Here is a 23,588-nt window from a genome sequence, read left to right as displayed (position 1 = left end):
TTTTATCATAATTAGACGTTAGATTTATTTCACACTCAAGGTGTAGGACTGGAGAAATTCTCTACCAAAAAAAGACTTTTCATAAGGAATGAAACAAATTCAATGATGAGTCAGATGAGGTTATACAGAACACAGAAAGACTAATGGACTTTGGATTTGTCACATGGCTCAGTTTGCACTAGGTAATCTCACTGCCTAATATAAATCTTCATCAATTTCTTATACACTGATAATATTGAATGCTAATTATAATATCTTTTTTATGGAACCCTTATGTTACAAGAAAAGAACTTAGACTTCAGTTTGTATTTTTTAATTATCATTTTCTCACTGCATCTCAAACTATGTGAACATAAGAACAATCTTGTTAAAAGACTTGGATGAGTGAAAAAGTGTAAAATATGTCTCACTCTGAAACACTTCTGTTGTCTAGAAGCTAGACTGATGGAAAGATTTTCTGTTAAACTTTGAATGAATTCACTAACAGTTGTCTTATCTATTAACAAGACAACTGGTTCCAGTTTTTGCAGAAAAATAGCTGCTACAGGTATTCTTCCCAGAAAAGTTTCTTCATCACAACACTGAAACAGGTGAATGGATTTTTTTGAGCAGCTCTGCCCACACACAGCACACCTCTGCCTCTCTATCTAGTGACACCAGTTTTCATGGTGGTATGTGCTTCCAAACCTCATAAATACGGCCAGAAATTATGCTTCTATGTCACTGAGTGGTATAGGATATTATATTCCTGTTCACATATTTTAACAACTTTCCAGATCACAGCTGGATTTCTTACCATTATTTATAGGCCATCACCCCAAAATTACTGTGGTAATTGTGAGTATTCTTACAACAAGGCAGTCTAGCTAGGTGCCTTTTAGTCCTTATGCACTCCCAGAAGACAAAAAAAATGAAGATTCTCTAGTTTTATACCACCACCCCCACCCTGCTCCAAATAATCCTGCAGAGACATTAAGGAGAGCAATACATGAGTAATCCAGTAGTGTAGCACTATAACATTGTAAAGATTGTGCCATCTTGTGTTGAGAGGTCCAGCATGTGACAGCTCTCTGTCTGCAGCATGTGACCTCCTCTGCAAAACGCTGGTTTTGAAGAGCCATTATAGTTTGGAACCTTTTAGTTCATAAAGAGGGATGGCACGGGCCACAGGGAGCTGCCACCCAGAGCTGCATTTTGTAAAAGCAATTTCATTACTGTTACGTACTTCCCAATGTTGTGTTCAAATTCTGGAATAGTGAGAGCTATCCCTATTCTACTCGACGTATCAATCTGAAATTTCAGAAGATGTTAAAATTTCCTCAGTTTGACTGTGTTTTTAACATTTACTTTTTCCATTGTACTAGTGAAAGTGACAGTAAAAGCTCAATAAAATCCTAAGACATGCTGCTTATATTTGCCGAGTTTTAGCCTCTTTGGTAGATCGGTGTTCATACTGTTTTCTCTTACGTGAAATAAGAAATGTTATTGGGACTGTAAGGGTTAAAAATACTGTACTTATATCTTGTTATAATCCATTCATCAGCTTCCAGACCTTGGGCACGCTGGGAATGTCAAAACTCCACATGATGTCTCTGAATGCCGGATTTTGCATTTGGATATTTGGAGTAGCAGGAAAAGTGTACAACCACGTGTTACAGCAAGAAACTCCCTGTTGACTGCATAGCTGCAGGAGTAAGCTCAGAAGAACACATTTTCCTCAAATGCATAGCATAAATTAAACTAAGCAAACTAGTTCTTTTGTGTCCAATAATTACTCAGGGTTTTTTGGTGTTTTTTTGCCTGTTACTGTTTAGCTTGTTATTAAACTGTTATTTTTTTCACTTACCTCAGCTCCTATTTTTTTTTCTCCCTTCTGGTGGAAATCGACTGGTTGAAACTAAAGGAAGGGACTTATTTTAGACTGTCCACCTCTTCAATTGTCCTAAACTGAGACATAGTTACATTTGCTTTGTGGGAAAAAGAGCACCATATTTTAGAAACATAGCTAAGAATTAAGAAACAATTATGCTTTTAGCAGTGGAGATGATGAATGACTGAATGAAATCTCCCATGCAATAGGACAGTTTCTCTTTTGAGTGAGTCAAGAGTGAGTGCAGTTTCAGAAAGTCTCTTTGCAATACAGCATAAATCCAAACTACTGATTTCAGTGTTGGGTAACCGAATTAAACTCCAGGGCTAGCAACAGACTAAATGTCTGACTGTATGATGAATCAGTGCTTTCCAGACTGAGAATCTGAAAATTTAAGAAATCCACAAGTCATATACTCTCATAGGAGATGAATACCATTTACCCAGCATGTGCATGTCTATCTACAAGTTATCCCCACATGAGTAATGTCTAAAGGTTCCTATTTCATTTTGTTTGCCATCAAATGTGTTGTGAGTCAAAAGCCCATTCAGAAATGTGCATTCTCAAATAAGCTGTGCTATCTGTCTGATAGATGAACATTTTAAGTGCATGCAAACATTAAAGGATAAATTGTGATCCATAATTCGTCCTACTGAAGATAAGGCAAAGTGGCAGCAGATTATCTACTGCCACTTGATAGTGCTAAAGACTGCTGCAAGCATAGCTCTTTATTTGACTAGAATGATGGTTTTAGCTTTATGTTTTGTACCTCATGCACAGAAGTCCAATATTGTATAAACATAAAGGGATCATTATATCAAATGAGGGGTAGACAGTGGGATACGTTAATGTGTTACACACCACATGGTGATAGCCCCAAAACACAACACTTTCTATTAAAAGCAATGAAGTAAGGAAGAGATTATATACATAGAGATAGTTTTATGCAGCAGTCAGTGCTTTAAGATATTTACTCAAACACTTAACAATGTATTTTTAAATGTCTCAGACATCTCGTCAAAACTTACAGTACTGCCAGCTGTCTTCCAAACACTGCAAAGCTACAGGATGTAAAAAGCTTATTTATAAATAACCCTAAATCTGAAAATCTATCCATTTTTGTCTTAGAAAACTATTTTCTAGACTTAAAGATTAGTCCCAAATGAAAAGGAGCGGTCTTCAATTGCTCTCACAGACAGTATTTCATATCATTTGCCCACATACATTTTTGAAGGGAATTTGGATAAACTCTTACCCTGTGAGACTATCAATTTTAGTCTATCACACATATATAGCTATATAAAGAGGGATTCAAAAACATTTTTCTTATTTTCTTTTTAACTTTGAAATTGCAATAAAGTTTAGAGAAACTAATATCTCCTAGGTTTTCTTGGTTTGAATCTGTTTTTCATGGCTAAGATAAAACAGATTTAGGGCTCCACAATGCTAACTGCCAATTACTTCAAGAGGAAGTCCACAAAGTTTTAAAAGTAAGGAATGGTAATGTGAATACCTATTTTTCACCATACAGCTGGCATTTGCGCTACATTAAATTTACATTAATCAAATTAGGGGAGAAAAACAAAACAAACAAACCTTCATACCTCCTAAGGGTTTCTATGTCCGTTTCTCATTTCATGTGGCAGAAATTCACAGATAATGATATCCAGCTTCTCCAGAATTTTGGAGTAAATTTATTCAATGCTAAAATCACCCTGGGCTTAATTGTAGCTTTGATAAAAGCCTGAGCATTTCTAATTGAATTCTGTGAACAATTCTATATTTCCATTCTAGAAGAAGCAGATTTCTCCTCATTTTGAGGCTCATAAAATATTCTGGGTTTTGTGTTGACATTTAGTGCAGGTTCTTAAAAGTGAAATTAGCAACTGAGTAATTCATACTAACAAAAGACCATTTTCACAAAGGAAATATCCTTATTCTAATTCCTAGCTATTTTCTTTGGAACCCTGTTAGAAAGAAGAATGAGCTTCTGTCAGGGTTAGTAATTCTTTCAGCATTTTCAGAACCAACCACTTCCCACAATGGACTTGAACTGAAGAGATGGCCAAAAACCAAGGGAACATGCATAGGTTTGTGCATGTTCCCTGCTGAATTCTTGCACAGGCTGATAAACAGTGGAAGAAGCAAAGAGACAAGAAAGGTCTGTCTTTCATAGGCCAAGGTAGTCTTGGAGAACCGTTCTCAATTTCTGATTTTATGGAGAAAATTCTGTATCCTGAGGCTCCAGGACTCCATGCTCTGGAATTTTGCAATGGTAACCACTGCTTCCATTTCTCTCATATTCCATGCCATCTCTCCCAGCACCTTTGGATTCACAAGCACAGAGACAGAAGTAACTAATTGTTACATGGTGCAGAATGATGAGGGCCATAAGATGATAGCAGAAGAGCAGCCTAACTTCTTTGTCCATAGCTGGCATAGGAGGCAGGGCTGGGGATACAGCAGTTGATGCATTCAATGTGTCCTTCCAGGTCTCGGTCTCCTAATGTACTCTGCACTCCATCTACTCCCCTTCAAGGGTAAAACAGAAACAATGGGAAGGGATATTCAGTGGTGCATGTGTGGTAGTCAAATAAATGATCCCATCTACAAGTTTATTCATTTTGCCCTTTTTTTTCCTTCTCTTGCATTTGGAACTGCGTGCATCCATTTTTCAATGAGCTGCTACTCCAACTGTGAAGTGCGTAAATACTTGTAGCCACCCCTGCTGTTTTGAATGAGGACTTAAGGTACAGAAGCAATGAAACATGGACCTCCAGCAGAGGAGGAGGAATACACTTTTTGGAGAGTGTGGGAGGGTAAGTATGAACCAACATCTCTCCCAGGAAAGGAAAAGGGGAGTGGGACACTTAGCATGCCTGTTCTATGGGCTGGGAACATGGGCTCCACTTCTCCACTTCCAGTACTTTTAGGGCTGACTGCTGAAGGAGGCAAGATACCTGCTGATGCAAATCATTGCTGATAGCAGAGGCAGAAAAAGGGAGATGATGCCCCTGTTGACAGGAAATTAGAGTGCTTGATATTGCCTCTCAGGAATCTCCACCAATCCCTTAAGCGAGGGTTGTGCAGCAGCACAGTGAGAGGATAATTTCATGTACAGTCAGAGGGAGTCTGAGGAGCTCTGAGCGCTCCCATCAACAGCTGATGATGAAGCAAAAAGGGTCTCAGAGACTGCAGAGAGCATATTGGTGAGCACCATGTTCCAGCCAAAAAAGAAATGAAAAATTCTGACTCAAGAATGTGGATCAGGCACCAAAAAAAACCAACTCAAAACCGAAGAACCCCCCAAAAAATCCTGAGATAAGAGCCAAGTACTAAACTTTCTATGCAGTAGACAGGGGAGAGTTCTGCTGAAGATGAAAACGTATTTCATCATGTAGATCAAAGCATAGGTATGCAGTTGGAAATTATCAGCAGAGGCAGTGAAAATGAGATTATACTACAGCTGCAAAAGCAGATGTCTGACATCTCTTTCTTTGGGGAGACTGGTTTTGGAAACTTAATGATGTTCTTAGGATGCAATTGTTCATAGTGTTGCATGATAATAAAACATGGGATTGTGTGAAACACTACCATGTTAATGAGGGTCTGCTTATAGCAAGTACTTAACTCAGTGACCCCTTTTCCCATTAATTTCTCATCAGGCCCAGAAACTAGTGTGATTTATTGTAGTGGGAAGTCTTATTGTCCAGGACCTTTTTCCAGGGCAATTTTGATAAGAGATGTTATTTGATACCATTAAATTATTTTAACTCGCAGCATAGCAGGAACTCTTCATATATTGTAGAACTACTGCTCTGTTCTGGATGGTTTTATCTTCTGAAAAAAATGCACATGAAGTGGCTGCTATTTCCTCTGTGTGTCAGGCTATGGCAGGGTACATATATCTATACTTGACTGAGTTTTACATGTGGCAGGGTTCCATAATATTATGATGCTCTGCTGAGAGTATATAACCATCACAACCAGAACTCTATTCCTGCTTGAGTTGACCGTAGCAAGTTGGCCCACAGAGTCATTTCATTAAAAAAATCTATCAAAACAGGTGAAAATTAATTAATCCTCTATATTTCAAACATTCTGTGGTGTTCATTTCACCTGTCTTTTTCTGCTGCACTAATAAAAGAAAGCTGCTGTTCTGTAGTTTACTTAATCAAAAAATTGTGGAACAATGTGAATTTGACCAATTCCCCTCTGCCTCTTATTTTCTACTTTGTGGTTTCCTTTGTTTATCTCATGATATTGGTCCCTAAGGATAAACTGTTTGTAGTCAAAGCACTGAACTTAGTGCTACAAGGATCAGGAATTCCTCAGTGGATAAATGCAAACCGTTGTTCTCACTTTTGTCTATATTTCCCTGTTTTATTAAAAACCTGTATTGTCATATAGCAGCTCAGCACAGGCTCACATGGAGAGATCAGATCAAATACAATTTTGTTTTGTTGCATTCCACATCCAACATTTGAAAATCATGGATTTGTTTGAACACTGACTGTTAAAATATAGTCAATATGTATGCAGCATTTCAGAACACTTTTGATATATTTAAGGGCATGTAAATATAAACCTACTACTGAATTATAATTTTTTCAGCTGCAGATTTTTAGAGAGGATTTAATTAACTCTTAAGAGGAAAGCTATAGAAGAGAAGAAAACACAAGGAATTTTGAAATGAAGATAATACTTCTGACTTTTTACTTAGATCTAGAAACACTTCCTAGAAAATGTTTGCAGGACAAATTTTCAAGCACAAAGGATTCTATTAAATGAAAAAATATAATGACTTTGGAACTTTAGGGTCTTAATGACTGCAATAAATTTCAAAAATTGTATTAAAATTCCCTTAAAATTGACATTATTTATATGCTCCATTAAAGGTAAAACTAGAAATTTTTACTGCCAAAAAAAAAGTAATTTTGCTATTGCTGACAACTTTTCGTTCTTTAATTCTCTTAGATGTGGGGAGCTCAAGAGTTCTTTTAATTATTACTCATGATAACCAGACCTTCCTTTTGAGTATAAAAATGAGAATGGAAAGCAAAGCTTCAGAAATAGTTTCTACTTTGAAAAGACAAACAAACCAACAAACCAAAATCCAATGAACCATTCATAGACCCCACAGCTGTAAATATTTCAGAATTTCCACTAACACTTTTTAGCTATAGAAACTACCTTAAAAGGATGTCCACATGTACATTTACTACTATATTTCTGTGAGCTATCTGATATTGACATTATTGTTCCTTTTTGTCTTAAGAATAGCACCATCTTGAAAGAAGGAAAATAGTCTTGCAATAGCCAACACAAGTCCACTTTGGGGAAAGCTGGGATCTGCTCTTGGCTCTGTGACTGACTGAGGCTTTGTTGCATAAAGTCTTTGTTTTCCAATCTATAATAAAGGAAAATCAATGTCTCTACCACACAAGGCTGTTGCAAACCTAAATCCATTCGCATGTGGCAAGTGGTACAACATGAAGGAAACTCAATATAAATTGTTACATATATTCTGTTACCCCCAGTGGAAGGCTTTCGTCCATGAAATTGCTGCCGTACAAGCAACGCTGGACAAATTGCAATAGGGAAAAAAAACAAAAAAAAAGTTAAAATAAAAAGTTTTAGCCCTGGAAAGCAAGGCTAAATCATGAATGTTACAAAAACTATGACTAGAATTTAAAAAGCTCACTTTCTTCCAAAGGAGCTGGATTGTCTCCATAGGCATGGTGACAACTGAAAAGTAAAAAAAGTAGGAAAAAAAAAGATACATGATAGTTACTATTAGGTATTAGATAAATATGAATGCTTAGCTGAGAATTATAATCAGGGTGCACGGATAAACTACATCTGTAAAAGGAGTCCATATCACAAAGTTCTTGTTTATATAACACTCTCCACAAGAGATGCCTTAGCTGAGCCCTTCTCCTGCGCCAAAGTGCTGCAGTTTCCATGAAAACATATGTCAACATTTTTTGGCCCATTTCCATAGAATTTTATTCTTGATTACATCTGCTGGAGTCTTTCTGGAGATGCCCTCCTAGCTTTGATGCATCTCTTTCTCTTTGATATTTTTTATGCCTCTTATCCATGCTTTGTGTGAAGATATTCTTGTCCAAACATTTTGCTTCTTTATGGAGATTTGCTTTGAAAGCTCTGTGGAGGGAGGTTTGGAAGTTTGGGACAGGTGTTGCTCCTGTCAGGGTCGTGGGCTCTCTGTTCAGAGAAAATGTTTTATAAATATTATATTAATGTATGGCCTTGGCAGGTTTTCAGGAGAGCTTATAAAACTACTGGCAGGTGAGCTCTACCTCTTCCTTCTATTGTCTGTCAACCTCTCTCAGCTGTTGCCAGCTAGACCCTGTGACCCATGTATTTTTCTCTCATTTTGAGTGTGTCAAAAATGTGGATCCACACTGCTCTATTTTTTTTTTTCTCTCTGCAATGTTTGTTTGTACCTGTACAAAACTATGACTTTTAAATTTCCAAGCATATTGAGATCCATCCTTTGGTCACAAAGTTTTGGTGAGCACATACAATACCTGATGGAGAAGAGTGCGCAGTAAACACCTGTACATCCCCACTGGGAGCACAGGTCCTTCAGTGCAGCTGTGATGTGCTGAGGGTGGGACACAGAGGCTGTCTGAAGACTCTGCATGGGGTCCTACCCACCTCCTCATGGCCTTTGGTCCATGCTGATGGCACGATCTGTGCTCAGGCTTGCAGGCAGGAGAGCCATGCCAATCCTGCAGGGTCTATCCCAACCCGTATCAGCTCCTGCATAGCTGTGGCACATGAATGGATAACAACAATGGATTTAACAGGGGACCTGCCTGCATCCCAGGGCCATGGAGTAGTGCTTGCAACAGTGAACACATTTACAAGGAGTCTGGTTTTGTTCCAATAAGAGGTTGCCCCCAGTCCCTTGGACCACTCACTTGGTTTTGCAATGTTCCTTTCAGTGCCATGGGCTGCCTTAGGCTGTGTGGAGATGAATGGAGACACCTAGCTCACTTGTCAGCTCTGGTGGCAGCTTTTGGGCCTGCTGGGGTGCAATACAGGCTTTGCAACCCATATCACACACAGTCTAATAATCAGACAAAGCAGGTGAACCAGATCCTGAAGCCATATCCCGGTTGTTATATTAACTGTTGCGGACGGCTGGGTTTACCTCCTGCCACTGGCAAAATTTGCCTGTAGCAGCAGTGTCTGCTCTTCCAAGCAGCAGACCTCTTTGTACAAGCAGTATGGTTTCCAGTCCCATGACCACATAGCTGTGCTGGGGCAGTTCTCCAGGAGTTTTCCCTTGAGGACTCTGGCTTGGTGGTTGCAAAATAGACATTTGTTTCCTTCTGAAAAGCTAGAAAAAGCACAGGCTGGTTAAAAAAGTTATGCAGATAGGCATCTGCAACCAGCTCTGGACTTTGAGGCTGGGGACTGTGTTTGTTTGTCCCATGATGTTTGCTTCACCCTCCTTACAGGCTGGATTGCTGTTTCTTGGGCCCATCTAAAATTGTGGGCCAAGTTTCAACAACAGCTTCCATGTGTTTGCAGAACTCACACAGTTGTTTGCACCTCCCTGCTAAACCCTGTTAACATAAATACCTTCAGCACATCTAATGATGATAGTCAGAGTGAATACTGGACTATTTTGGATTCCACAGTATTGCAGGATAGCCTGCAAGACCTTTTTGGCTGTGCAGGGTAAGATCAGAGTGGGAATTGTATATAAGCAGGAATCATCCACTACTGAAAGCTAGTTGTAATTAGAAACTATAGAACTTTTTAAAAGATGTAATTAACTCTTGAAATAATATGACATAATTTATATATTTAAAATCCAATGGAAGAACTAATCAGCTATGCTGCAGAAAACAACCATATTACATCAAGCACACAGAGAAGATTCCTGCATTTCAAGGGATAAGTGGAAACACTGGCAGAACCATAGCAGTTATTGCAATACTAAATGCAATGGAAACAGAAAGAAATTATCCATATGTTGCACAGCAGAAATTAACAAGAGTTTTGCATCCAAAATGATAATTGTCAAGCAGAGAAAGGCTGAAAAAGTGATGTATATTATCCTATTTAAGGTGTATTTTTTACTGTTATGACCAAATTCAGTGTCAAGTAAACAATGTTGAAATAAAAGGAGAAAAAAGACCAAACAGTAACAAGTGATGAGGAGGTGTTGAAATGAGTGTAATTTAAACACCTGAAGACGACATTGCATCTTTGACCTATTCCAAAGTTAATTTTCAGCTACCAAAAATCCAATGAGAAAATAAATATGTGCCACTTGCAGTATGGTACAGATCATTCTGAGAAGGAAAGAAATACCCAGATATAAGTAGAGATGTAGCCTATTATTTCAGAAAAGTTTTAAAAGTCATTGCTCTGCAATAGATTAATATTCTTATTCTTAATAATACTTGTGAAGTTTTGTTCTTAAAAAATCACAACTTACAACCAAAAGACCTGATTTTCCTGTCACATCCCACTTATTCAAGCTTCTGCCGTTCTGTGAAATAAAGAAAGAGAATGAATTTTCCTTAACATGAATTATCTTGCCAGGTGAAAAAGTCTCCCTTGGTTATGATCTACAATGCCAAGAATTGGAAAAGTTCATTTAATAAGGTGAGCAAAGGGCTGAGCTCTTACATGTTTCTTTCTCATATCCTATCGGCAGTTTCTGCAAAACATACTGGAATGCAAATTACTCAGTCCTCATTTTAAGCCTCAGTGGCCACTAATAAGTTGTGAGCTTCATTTACGGACTGAATCCATAAAGGATACAAGGATAATGTTGACAGAAAATGGTCAGTTCTGCTGTCATCTCTTGTTGGCTCCAAAGCCATCTTAAATAGACACATATTTGTCATATCTATGTTTTTGAAGAACAAAATGTATTCCAATTCCACCAACATTAATATTGTTCAATATTAAACACTTGGGCTGAAGTTGCTTTATTTTGATCTATCTATTGTATTGTTACAAAGGATTGCATAGCAAATATCTATTATCTTCATTTTCTTTATCAAATTCCTTAGAAATGCTAACATGTCATAGAGATTTGGGGGAAAATGGTTGAAAATATTCACTCTTCTCTTTATACTGTATATGCAAAGTTATAAAGCCCAAAATAATTACATTTATCCATGTGCACTTACAGAAAAGCTCAGTAAATTTTTAACAATCATTTCCTCATTTGTTTTTCAATTCAGTGTAAGCTTTTACTAGTGCAGTATTTATTTAATCTAAGAGACTGAGTTTCCACTACTTAATTTTTAATGTTTTTTCACAATAAATCTTAGAAGGGATTGATCATTTAAAGGTTTTAGTATCCGGAGGGGTATCAATGATTTCGTATTTGATTTCCTTTCATATTTTAGACATTCATTATTCTCATCTTTTAACTTTTTCAAAAATTCTCTTTTTTTTTTCCTATACAGCATACAGGATGCTGTCAGATCCGTCAATATTCATCATGCTTTCAAAACAGATGAATCATTAAAATAGTAGAGAAATTGTTTTTCCACTGTCAGAAACAGATTGCAAGGATATTTGCTTGTATCCTAATTACAGATTCCTCTTCTCAGGATACCAGGAAAGCAGGCAGCTATTTCTGCTCTTCCTCTGAGCCATGCTGCTTTCCCAACCATAGCAGTTTGCTGCTCATTCATCTCCTGTGTCCTTTGTTTGTGTCCCCTCTCTGATGCTTGGATCTATTGCTATCTCTTCTACTGTACTGTAACAACTGGAAGTCCTTAGGATATCCTGCAACATTAAACAAACAAAAAAAAATATTGCCAGATACAGCAAGTTGCTGCTTATCTTTCTGTGATCCTTTCTGCACATTTGGAAAGCTCTACTTGGTATTCATTGGGGCAAAATTGTAATAAGTAATTTTTGCTGCTGTTTTTCCATGTTTACATGGAAAACTGCAGCAATGCTAGATTCAGGTAAATAATATTTTTTTTTTTAATTCAGGTAAATAATTTTTATTTGTTTTTTTATCAAAACTGTGGCTTGGTGAAGATTCAGGTTTTAGAACAAATTATTTTTTTCCCTAAAACCTGAAGATGCAAAAGCAAAGAAATACATTACTGTTTCTGCTTTTCCTGTTCTTCTTGTTTTCTCTTGGATGAGACTAGTCAAGGTTTTGGATTCATTTCTTGCCTCTCATTTCCTTGATAAATATTTTGTCCAAACTTTCTCTTAACTGTAGTCTGATATTCTTTGAGAGGCTCACGTAAACAAGGTTTGAATGTGACTGGTAAGCTGAGGAAATCATGAAAATTTTATCCTGGATATTCATCTAGCTGAATAATGTGCAAAGCTGCAGGAGCAATAACTTTGGAAAAGAAAATACACAGAATACTAACAAAAACAAATTTACAGATGAAAGAACTTACCTGGACTCAGGTATTTGGCTGAACCACCTCCTTATTCTTTCAAAGGAGCTGTAGGAAGATTTCCTGCCTTTCCAGTCTTATTCCTGGGTATGCACGTACTTTCTTCAGAGATGCTAGAGAAAAATTCTGCAACCTGTCTTTTTCTCAGCTTTTTTACTGCTGTGACCTGTAAACCAGTATGTGTTTTTAAAATGAAAGGAAGTCATAGGTCAGTATGATGGTAAATACAGTGGAAGAAATAAAATATGCCTTTGAAATGTTCTAATTGTTTATCTGAAGAAAGGTTATATGTCAGTCTCTTCAGATTCATAAACTGCAAATTTTAAAAAAACCTCACTCTAGATATTGTCTATAGCTATTATAAATCCAGGTACTAGAAGCATTTCTTTTGTATTCATATTAATGTACATGCAATAAACTAGTGACATCATAAATGGAGTTAATATGGCATTTCATGAGACAGTGTCCTTTGTGAGCTGAATGGGAAAGTTAGATAAGGTATGAAAAAGTTTATGTTTTGTCTCTGAGGCACAACTGTGATTTCAACCCTTTCAGTCACTTGCACAGAAACAGCAGAGACTGTGTTAAATATACAACCCCAGCTTCAGCAAATTTTGACTGCCATATTCTTGCCACCAGCTTATTAAATGTTTTCAGATATTTCAAAATGGAATGGTAAAATATCCACTGCTAATTAAACCCCGTTGTTTATTTCATGTCACTGTAGCCATTCTGGCTTCAGTTTGTGACAAGAGGTTTTTAAATATGTGATAAACTACTACAGTAGTGTAAAAGTAGGCAATCTTTCAGACACAAAAGCCTTTTCTGAGTTCTACTTACAAACCTTCATTTACTTGTGCTCCAAGCCTATAACACATTGCCTTCCAAGTATGAAATATGTCCTTTTTAATGCATTCCTCCAACCTACTCCCCAGATCTTTTCTGCAGATATGTGATGTTCTCTTTGAGCTTTAAAAAACATTTCCCATTTAAATCAACATCCATCAGTGATTCGGAACCCCTCTCTGCTGTGGGATTTTGTCCTTTCCTTTTGGTTAGCATTATGTACTGACAAAGAACAGAACAAGGACACTATGTTAGATTTATAAGGAAATAATGTCAAAATGGTTAATGCAATTCACCAGTTCAATAAACTGGATTACATTTTAGTAGGACAAAAGATCAACGAAAGCCCATTTATATTCATTGGGTGAAGGCTGTACCAGCAACCACATAATGCATTCCCCGTCTTTGGGCTCATTAGCTATGCCTATTAGATTTGTTAGGTATCATAACATCCAGATGTTTCTGGACAGCTCAGCTGACATTTTATCCATGTGCAGATTAAATATTAATGGATAGTAGGTAAACAAGTGCAATAGCTAGTCTTGGATTTGGAGTATTTTCAGTACTATCAGAGTTTGGGGGTCATTTTTTTTCTGTCCTCACGTTTCTCAGAAAGCATGAAGAGACAGCAAATCGCCTTTAGAAAGCACAATTCTTGTGGAAATCAGTGGCAAAAAGCAGTTTGCCATCTCTCTTTGTAGAGGATCTTTATATGATAATTCACACCCAGGGCACATATTATCTAACAAAAATGCTGCCAGCTTTTACCAAGAAACTTCACTAAGGTCAGATTGAGCTTTCATTTAGGCAGTTGAACTTTTCAAAGTCATTTTAATGGACAGTATGTGTTGTAGATAGGTGATTTTGAATGATGACGTGTTCTTGCCATTCTTCACTGGAATGATAAGTTAAGAGTTTGAGAGTCCTCCCACCACATCTTCTCTGCAGAATACCATGCAGTTATGGCTATTCTGCTCTCTCTTTTCCAAAGCATTGTACTTAGTGAAAGGCTATGGGAAGTGCATATGGGGTGCATCAGGCACAGCATCACTAACTGGTGAAGGAAGGGGACTATCCCACTCTGCTCTGCGCTGGGGCAGCCTCACTTCGAGTCCTGTGTGCAGTTTTGGGCGCCACAATATCAAAAAGACATGAAGCTATTAGAGAGGGTCCAAAGGAAGGCAATAAGGATGGTGAAGGGTTTGGAGGGGGAGCCATATGAGGAGCACCTGAGATCACTTGTTCTGCTCAGCCTGAAGAAGAGGAGACTGAGGGGAGACCTCATTGTGGCCCTGTGAGGGAAGCAGAGGGGCAGATAGTCTCATGAACAGTGAAAGGACTGAAGGAAATGGCATGAAATTGAGCCATGGATATCAGGAAAAAGTTCTTCACCCAGAGTGTGCTTGAACATTGGAACAGGCTCCCCAGGGAAGGGTCATGGCACCACTCTGACAGAGCTCAAGAAGCATTTGGACAATACTCTCAGGCACATGCTATGACTCTTGGGGTGTATTGTGCAGAGCCAAGAGTTGGATTCAATCATCCTTGTGTGTTTCTTCCCACACAACATATTCCATGATTCTGTGAAGTGTGAAATTTCACCTATGTTGTTATTATCACTGTAGAGTAATTGCTATACACAATACACATTTTAGATCTTGATGACTTTGTTTCTTGTTTTTATCAAGTGGTTTTTTTCAGGAAAAACTCTGATCCTAAGTCAGCACAGAAATAGATTTTGTCTTGAATATTTTAGATTTCACTTTTCCTCTCTAGGACGTATGTGCAATTGTCATGGACCTATACTTTTTCACTGAAACCTGTGGATCTATTCTAGTTTATACCAGTTAAAAGAGTTAGCCCATTAATTCGATATAAAAGGGAAAAACCAGTTAAAGTGAGTATTGGTGGCAGAATTTGTTTGTTATCCTCTTGGGGTTCTTAAAAGTCCTATGCAGTAGCAACTGCCTTCTGAACAGTCCAAAGCAGATTTAAGGAAGATGACAGTACCTGTCCCAGTGATTAATTTAGTCTTCTCCAAAGTAAAAATTATCCTGCCTGTTCATTAATAGACAATATTTTGCTGCCAGACATGCCCTAAGACATTTTCTGAAAGACAAAAAATTTCAGACCCTTCAGACCAAAAGAAAAGACCCAGGAAATTCATAAAAGAGTTCAAGTGAATTTCTTTGAATTACAAAGCTTTAATTACTGCATTTGCATAAGTTTGTCACCATGTGGGCTCTCTGTAGACTGTTTTTGTTTGTTTTTTTCTTGTCAGCTCTGAGAGCCTGGGGAGTGAGCTTTGTTGTACCAATGAGGGCTGCTGTGCTCTGACATTCACATTTTATGAGAATGCATGATTTAGACATGAGATTTGGTACATCCTAATTTAAACATTGTAGTGGGTGTACATGGTCAATATTCACTGTAAATGTCACCCAGGGGTCTGTTTTGAATGATAATGTACATCCACATATGAACCAAAACTAACAGCTCAGAAGGAGGCAAGCAATGTCATAGCCCCAGCTAAAACAAAATTGAATCACTGCATTCTCCAAAAACAGTCAGTCTTGTATATTCAGGTATGAGCAATGTGTTCAGCTAAACATCGGTCTGCTGCTGGGCCAATAAATAAATTCTGAAATCATAGCCATGCAGAGCTACAAAAACAACCAAAGAAACTTTTGTCTAATTTTGAAATATACTCAAGTATCATAGTTTTGACTTTTTGTCTTGAATGCCAATGTTTTGGCTTTTCAGAGTATGGAGGAGTGATTTATTTTTCTTCAATTCATTGTTTTCCACTGCTAGGTTAGTGAATAGAGAGTGGAAATAAAATAATCCAGTGCGGTGAAAAACAGAACGGAAAAACCAATAGAAAGAGGTGAAATGAAGAACAAATTTGAATATAAAAGATGCTCTTTTATCTATTGTGTGGGCTTTTTTCCCAAGTCAAAATTGAATAGTCTTCTAAAATATAAATTGAAGCTCCAACAGAAATTATAAATACAATGCAGAATTAAAATGACAATATTCTTTCAGCTTGGTTTTGTGTAATGAGAACCAAGCTTTATGATACGATGCTTTTTATCTGTGACCCTACAGAATGTACATAAAAGCTGACATTTGCTCCAGCTTGACTCTTGGGGTATTTCTACTCCAAAATAATAACAAAGGCATTATTCTATGAGTGTAAACTTTGAAACAGCATTGCCATGAGGGCATTGTAACAGATCTCAGTCAAATAAACAATCTTCTATTCACTTCTATTTGACTAATTTTTGACACTGTCAAAAAGAGTTAAAAATTTTTGAAAACTTTTTGAAGCCTATTTATCAACTGGCTCCCTGAAGCAGTTTATACTGGCTTGACAAAACATTTTCCTCGGACAGGTAAAACATTTCACAGCCTTTTAATTTGTACTTACTTAAATTACTAAAATTACATTGAAGATTATTTTATTCTAAGCTTTCAAAAGAACAGTAATTCCTTTCCCAATGTAAACTGTTCCAAATTTCCTTCAGGTCAGATATGGACAGGGAAAAAAAAGGGAGAAAATTTATCATGTAGATTATTATTAACATGTGGTCAATGCATGTGTTTTATAAGAGGTCATTAATTCCAAATGTACCTCAAATGTAGATCAGATGGTAGTAATAGATACAGCAATATGTAGTGAATTTTATTTTAGGTATTCTCTTCTGACCATGTTTGAGATCAGTATGTCCTTTGCTGTTCTAAAATCTTCTTGATGTTTTTTGACATTCTAAATCTCAAACCTTTGGGGAGGGAGGTTGGAGGAGGGGCAAACCAATAAAAGCTGACAAAATTAATTACACTGTATTGCTCATCTTAAATGTTTAATTAGTCACACTGTACCTGATTAGAAACAAAATCTTCAAGATCCTCTTAGCCTATAAAAATTGGAGTGCAAAGTGACTTTTTAACACAGCAGACCATTCCAGTTGCAGTGATTTTTTTGCTTCTTTTATAGAAATCCACAATCTCTGTAAATGCTGCCTCCCAGTAACCATAGGAACAATGTCCACTGTAATTTCTTAAAGAGGAAGGGCAGACAAAGTAATTTCATCTATAGGAAAATATATGAACATTGTTATGTCCTAATTATTCTATATGATATCTCACATTACCTCTTACATTTTAATATTCCCTGTGCCTGAAAGAATTAAACCAGTGACCTTTTCTTCCACTGGTGATTATGATACATGCAATTGCATTCAAGATTTTTTTTTTTTAATGGAAAATGATGAATCCTCATCACACAGGAGACAGCAAACTTCAGCACCAAATCCAATCCTGCTTTCTATATATCTCTTTATCTTTTCAAAGCTGCTGTCATTTGACGTCATGGTGAAAGAAGGGCTTGGTCTACTGATGAAAAATTCCCGGGAGTGGGGACAGAGTCTATCTTTGTATTTGCATCTGCTAGGATGTGAGCCCAGCTGCACCATTTCAACCCTTCCACCTGCTGCTTCTATACTTTCTTTTTGTGATACTGTCTAGAAAGAGAAAGTCCAGCACTCTCACAGCATCACCAGTAGAGGGGTTTTGATTTACTTTCTTATCAGACAGTTGGAAAACATTCAGTAAATAAAATGTCTCCAAAATTCAGCCTGAAGATGCACCTAAATTGGCTCTCAAAGGACCAAAGTCATACACCCTGCTTAATCATAAACTTCCTCTCAGGCCTCCCTTGGTTTCATTACTTCTCTCCCAGTCCAGTAATGTGTAGTGGATGGGGAAAAGAAGCTATTTCCCCACTGGACTTCTCAGCTTCTCCTCTGGTCCCTTTTTCTCTGTTCTCCCATTTAACTTCTCAGTAATTCCTCTGAGCTTCAAAGCACAGATTCTAGTGTATAAGCCAAATAGATCTGGATGAGAATTGATTTTTAGCCTGCAAATGCCACTCCTTAAATGCCCAAAGGCTGTTTAAACTCAGACTTAGACAGAATGTTAGTAATGGCAGAAAAATCTGACCCAATTTACCTTAACACTAGTTTCTGCTCCAGAAGTTAGCACAAATGCATGGCAGGTTTTCTCAAAATCAAAAATGCCTTAAAAAACCCTTCATGGTTCTCCTCATAACATATAGGCACTTGTGCTACTCCCCAAAAAAATGGAAACAATTTTTTCTTTTGCAGTATATAGCCATCATCTTCTGTATTATTTACTAATCATAAGCTGATAACTTTTTTTCTCTCTCTGCTTCTTTTCCAAACTGTCAGAGTGCGTTTTACTTCCTCTGGTTTACAGTGTGGCATAAGTTACTTTGTCTGAGCTGCCCTCTAAAAATTAAAATATCCTCGTCCCTGTAAACTCTTTGAATAAATTTGCAAGAACATTCTCCAATGTGATGGTCATAAGTGAAGTATTTCCTATACTTTTGCATACTGGATTTTCAGCATTAGATAGATAAGAATATTTTCTCTCTGCTTTTATTCAGAGCCTAAAATCGAGAAAAGAGGTAAAGAATCTGAAAGAAACTAAGCACATATAAATCACATAATCAATGAAAAAGAGAAATATTTCATCTTAGAGAATTTTTATACAAAAGAAAGGAGGATACATTAAGCATTTCAAAACTGTAAGGTAGTTCTGAGGAGAGATGCAGCAGGAGTGGAGTTTGATGGTCCCTGTGGGTCCTTTCCAGCTCAAGACATTCTATGTTTCTATGATTTTTTTTTTCCTGTGGTTCAACAGACACTCATTGCCCCAGCACACAGGGACAGCAAAAGTCATGTTTCGTCTCCATGGTTGTACAGTGTCTCTCTGTAGGCTGGCCTCCTCTATTGTCCATAAATGCCTTCAGGATGCCATGGATAACCCACAGCAGCATGGCTAGGAGCTGTGCTCTTCTCAAACTGTCTCAGTAGGGCAGCTGGAAGGACTCTCTACTAGCAATACCCTAGAAATTCTCTGTGTGGTTATTCAGGAATATGATAGGAGGATATTTAAGCAAGAGGATAGAATAAATAGCTTGCTGAAAATCCTCACACTGAAGTATCTGAACAACCATCAAAAAATAAAACAAACTGTTAACATTAGCATTTACACTACAATCTCATCTACATGTGGTTTGTTTTTTTCCTTTCAACTTTGCTGTATTACTATTTCAGTTTAAAGAAAAAAAAAGAGCAAAAGGCTGCCCCTGTACCTCTTAAGTAACAGACTCAGTAACCACCTTTCTCTGATAGATAAACTTTTGCTTTATACCTGCCTTCATCAGTCAGTCATTGTCCCTCCTGACAGCATCTCCTCCCATTTTATTGGAAACTAACAAAATAGTCACAACAAAACTATTATTTCTGGTTATTATGTTTTGAAGGATACAGACCTGAAATGACTAGTTCACAGACAGCTACACGTGTTGTAGCTCTGGTATCTTTGCAAGCTCCTTAGAGGGTACACGTGACATTTGATCCTCTTACTTTCTTTATGTGGGAGTTTTCATTACTAAAGCCACTTGCCTTTTATGTCTGAGCATATGCATATCCCCTAAGCCAAACAACCCTGCTGTATTTCCTCTCTAGAGGCAAAGAAATCTGTTTGCAAGGTGTTCTTATTCTTTGTGCTGTTTCTTCATTTGGTGGTTTAATAACCTTCTCTCTCTGCTGATTGTGTTATTCATTCATGTTTTTTATCCACAGAAAATGGGACCCTGCAAAGAAAATCTGCAGAGCACAGAAAACAGCCAGTATTAAGAAAAAATTGAAAAATACTTTCTTTTCTTCAGTACCTTTTAAATTAGCTATACAAATGCATTTATTTATTTCATTTGTTTATTTCCAAGAAAGAGACAAATGTAGAAGAGGAAAACACTCTAATTCTTTATATTCTTTTGATATAATTTATGGAGAAAAAAGGATTCAGATAAGATTTTGTTTTATCAGCCACCTAATAGATACTTCTATAATATTTTTGACAAATATAGAAGACCAAACTATTCTTTCCTTTGCAGGGCTCATATTTTCCATCTCCATGGTTTAAGTCATATTAGCAAGAGCCATTTGTTGTATTTCTCTAGCCTACATGACAATTTTAATTTGAAGATGGATTTCTTCCTTCCATTCCAATAAAAGTTTATAATCAATCTTTTGTTTTGCCAAAGCATGTGTAACTAAATCTAATTTGTATTATTTCTGCTATCTGTAACTGTAGATGTAGTTCTTAATGGTTTTCCTCAGCTCAATTTTTTCAGAGATTTGACCATATTGGTACAAAATAACAGTATCCTAAAAATGACAATAATTTAGAGTAAAGGAAAGCATCAGTTTGGCTCAATGAAATTCTTATTTAGCTCTTTTAATTTCTTCTTTGTTTCAACATTTCATTCTTTTAATATAAGTTAATTAGGCTTTGGAAATTAAAGCCATTTTAATTAAAAACAGCCTTATTGAGTAGAAATATAGATATAAATCTTTTAAGATATAAATCTTTGTACAAAAGTGTCAATTAAATTGAACTGTTCTTTGTGTTATTTTGTGCATATACCCATAAACAGGAAGTCACTGAATATTCTCATGGCTCTGATGCAAGACAAAGCACCCCAGAAGGTGTCAAATGGCTTCACCATGTTTGAGGTCAGCAAAAATTGAACCTATATATGGCACTGAATTCCATTTAGGCACGATTTTTACAGACTCTAGGTTTCCTTGAGTGTTTTACAGTTTATAACTCTGACAAAATCACCTAGTTAACTGTTGTCTATAGACACGCTCCAAAATCTGGACCTGATGTTATTTTCTTTGGCACTAAATATCTTCAGGTCCACTTCCCAAAGTTGTGGAGGACAGCAATGGTGCAGGCACTGCACACAGCTGCACTTTGGTGGGACATTCAGCAGGACCAGGAAGCTGCCAGGGGCATTTTCACAAACAGCACCATCAAGATCTTCTTTCTGGCATGCCTGGAAGTTGGACATCATAAATAAAGATCTCCACTTGGTTTCCAGGCATCAACAGCATCACTTGGATGCCAGTTTTAGATTCTAAACTGTTTATGTGTTGTGCATGGCATCCTGATTTAAGTGATCATGATGTTTGAAAATTATTGGACTTTTTTCCCAAATTGCTGTCACCTATTGGGACTGTGATGACCAAAGCTCATTTCAAAAGCAACATCATTAAATTACGTCATTTAACAGGGATAAATCAGGTCTGATACTTGTTACCTGTACATTTTTATCTTGTCAAACTTTTTGTTGTCCCTTCTCATGGGTCTGAAAGCGACTGCTGATACTATTACTTCCCTTAGCTTCCCTTAGCTCCTCTGGGACAGAGGAGAAACATAAAGGATGGGCTGGTAATGTGGTCTTTCCTTCCCACTTCATCAGGTAATAAAGTTTCTCTCTAGCTTTTATTATTATATTTATTCTGTAAAGTACACATGAACACATAAGGAATATTAGTCATATTCCTAAATGTTATTGAAATTTATAATATTTTAACATGCACTTAAGTGCTTTGTTCAGATAAAAAAAGCTGCCTTCCTAATTAGTTATTTCTATTTACTACTTCTGTCCAAAGATGACATAGAAGTGGAGATACTTTTAAGAATCTCTGTCTTAATCACTGTCAGGTTGTCCCATTTTCCCAAGGACATTGAAAAAGAGTCTGCCATGGAGAACAGCAGAAAGGGACTGAAGGCTGTAAATCTAGAAGAAAGCAAATAAACAGCATAGCCCCATTAGCAAAGGGGTCCTTGGAAGAGTAAGACAGGAAATGTATTCCTGTAGGAGAACAATAATGAGGAGAGAAAACATCAGCTTCAGGAGACATAAAGAAGGGAGATGCTTACGGGTCTGTCCATATGTGCTGTACCACAGCATATTTGCCTACCCACACACACAAACAAGTTCATAGCACATCCTGATATCAATGCTATTCTGTTAAGAAATGTTCAGGTTTAAGGAAACTATTATCTGGGCTCCTCTGATTTCTGCTAATGCTGACTCAAACAAATTCCGTTATAAGCCCCTGCACATTTTTTACATTTATTTTTAATGAATGTCCCTTAAAAAAAAAAAACAAAACCCAAACATATTCCTAGAATATTTCTTGAAATTAAATAGAGTTCTGGACATCCAACAGAAGACATCTAGAAAAAATGACAATAAAAATTCAGTCCGGCTTCTATCAGGAAACTCCCAATGAGGTGACGAAATCAAACCAGGCAAAGTGAAAAGAAGGATTAAATAAGGTGAATAGAGATTAAGTTAATTCAATACAATGCCAAAACAACCTTTCTGTAAGGCTCCCTGGTGAAATCAATGTTAGGTAGTTTGAAAGTACAACCTTCAAGGAATACCAGCAAGAAAAACAAGAAGCATGCTGCTTTAAAAAAAAAAATTACCCTGAGGGATAAACCATTTTACTAGGACAGGAAAGTGGAATCTATACCTAATTTTATCAGCAAGAGGAAACTTAGAATTTACCTGTCAAATATTTATCTGGTTAAAAGAACAAAAAATTATTGAAAAGATTCAAAGTACGAAACAGATTATAAAGTCATTTTAACTTGTAATGATAGGGCAAGTTTTTGAAGGTGTTTCAGTAAATGTCTCCAGAGATGGTTGGGTATCCACCTTCTCCAAGTGCAATATTTATCAGATGTCAAAGCACTAAAATTGTCTGACCATGACAATAAGATTCAGGGGATGGAAATATGTTGCCAGCCTTCAACCTGCTGGCTCTAGCACACTGAATAGGATCAGCTGGCCAAATTGCTGTCAGTAAAAACTGAGATATATTTTATGAAGCCTTCATGTGACTCTAGACATAAGCAGTAGATGTGAAGCTGTAAGCCTTTTCATGTCCCTGCATAGATATTCCCTCTTCAGGTGAACAAGCTGCAGTTCCCTCTTGCTCCATCCCTGCCCACCACAGTGTCCCCGCCCTGGGCTTGCTCCAGTTTGTCAATGCCTTTCCCGCACTGTGGAGCCCCAAACAGGACACAGGGCTCCAGATGTGGCCCAACAGCTGCTGGGTACAGGGAAGAATCCCTTTCCTTGATCTGCTGGCTGTGCTCCTGCCGATGGAGCCCAGGGCACTGCTGCCCCTCCACTGCTGCCAAGGCTCACTGCTGGCCTGGGCTCAGCTGCTCCCAGCCATAGCACACAGCCAGAGATCACACTGGCTGCTCCATCCCAGTGATGAACACAGGGCTCAAGCAATAATAAGTGCTATTTCTTTCCTTCATGAGTTACTGGATGAGTAGTCCTACTTGGAGGTAGTGACTTGAACAAATGTTAATCTTCTAGATATTTTTTGAGGAACTGCCACTGTGATATGTGGGTGAAAGACTGACTATTATGAAGATGTTGATCTGTTTTGTAAGATAAAATGTTAAGGATTAAATAAAACATAATGACTTGAGAATATATCACTTGAAACAAATTTCAATAATTTTTTATACCTTTT

The 23,588-nt window shown here is 37.3% G+C and overlaps 1 long non-coding RNA gene across 1 annotated transcript; it reads left to right on the top strand.

Annotated features, from left to right (window-relative positions):
* Nucleotides 1–1,609: 1,609 nt before the first annotated feature.
* LOC139588701 (uncharacterized) lies at nucleotides 1,610–20,320 on the top strand. Its single transcript, XR_011678776.1, has 3 exons — nucleotides 1,610–1,692; nucleotides 4,553–4,689; nucleotides 19,818–20,320. It is a non-coding gene; the product is annotated as an uncharacterized lncRNA (long non-coding RNA).
* The last annotated feature ends 3,268 nt before the right edge of the window (nucleotides 20,321–23,588 follow it).

Source organism: Agelaius tricolor, unplaced genomic scaffold (genome assembly GCF_023055355.1).
Source record: "Agelaius tricolor isolate 1412-34295 unplaced genomic scaffold, bAgeTri1.0.p SCAF_3, whole genome shotgun sequence".
In the NCBI taxonomy this organism is placed as follows: Eukaryota; Metazoa; Chordata; class Aves; order Passeriformes; family Icteridae; genus Agelaius; species Agelaius tricolor.
The sequence above is the reverse complement of the archived record's forward strand: the minus strand, read 5'-3'. Positions and strand labels throughout refer to the sequence as shown.